The sequence below is a fragment of the Mandrillus leucophaeus genome, unplaced genomic scaffold, assembly GCF_000951045.1.
Source record: "Mandrillus leucophaeus isolate KB7577 unplaced genomic scaffold, Mleu.le_1.0 Scaffold52, whole genome shotgun sequence".
NCBI lineage: Eukaryota > Metazoa > Chordata > Mammalia > Primates > Cercopithecidae > Mandrillus > Mandrillus leucophaeus.
In genome coordinates, this window is record NW_012105586.1 from 3,424,539 (window position 1) to 3,425,622 (window position 1,084).

Below are 1,084 nucleotides of genomic sequence, written 5' to 3' on the forward strand. Positions count from 1 at the left end.
TAGCCAGGATGGTCTCGATCTCCTGACCTCGTGATCCGCCCGTCTCGGCCTCCCAAAGTGCTGGGATTACAGGCTTGAGCCACCGCGCCCGGCCTGCCAAAAGCAACTTCTAAGCCTGCAATGGAATTGGGAATTGGTGGCACCAGGTCCTTCCAGCAGGGTTTAAGAAATTAGCCAGCCTGAGGTTGGGCACGGTGGCTCACACCTGTAATCCCAGCACTTTGGGAGGCCGAGGCAGGCAGATCACCTGAGGGCGGAAGTTCGAGACCAGCCTGACCAACATGGAGAAACCCCCATCTCTACTAAAAATACAAAATTAACCAGGCATGGTGGTGCTTGCCTGTAATCCCAGCTACCTGGGAGGCTGAGGCAGGAGAATCGCTTAAACCCGGGGGGCAGAGGTTGCAGTGAGCCAAGATCGTGCCATTGCCTTCCAGTCTGGGTGACAGAGCAAAACTCTGTCTCAAAAAAAAAAAAAAAAAAGAAAAGAAAGAAATTAGCCAGCCTGAGCAACAGCAAAACTTCCCATTTCAACAGCAAGACCTCTCTACAAAAAATAAAAACATGAAAGTTGGGTGTGGTGGCTCACGCCTGTAATCCCAGCACTTTGGGAGGCCAAGGTGGGCAGATCACTTGAGATCAGGAGTTCAAGGTCAGCCTGGCCAACATGGTGAAACCTGTCTGTACTAAAAATACAAAACTTAGGCCAGGCACAGTGGCTCACGCCTGTGGTCCCAGCACTTTGGGAGGCCGAGGCAGGTGAATCACAAGGTCGGGAGATAGAGACCATCCTGGCTAACTCGGTGAAACCCCGTCTCTATTAAAAATACAACAAATTAGCTGGGCGTGGTGGCGGGCACCTGTAGTCCCAGCAACTGGGGAGGCTGAGGCAGGAGAAAGGCATGAACCCGGGAGGCGGAGCTTGCAGTGAGCCGAGATTGTGCCACTGTACTCCAGCCTGGGCAACAGAGCAAGACTCCATCTAAAAAATAAAAATAAAAAACTTAGCCAGGCCTAGTGGTGCACGCCTGTAGTCCCAGCCACTCAGGAGGCTGAGGCAGGAGAATGACGTAAATCCGGGAGG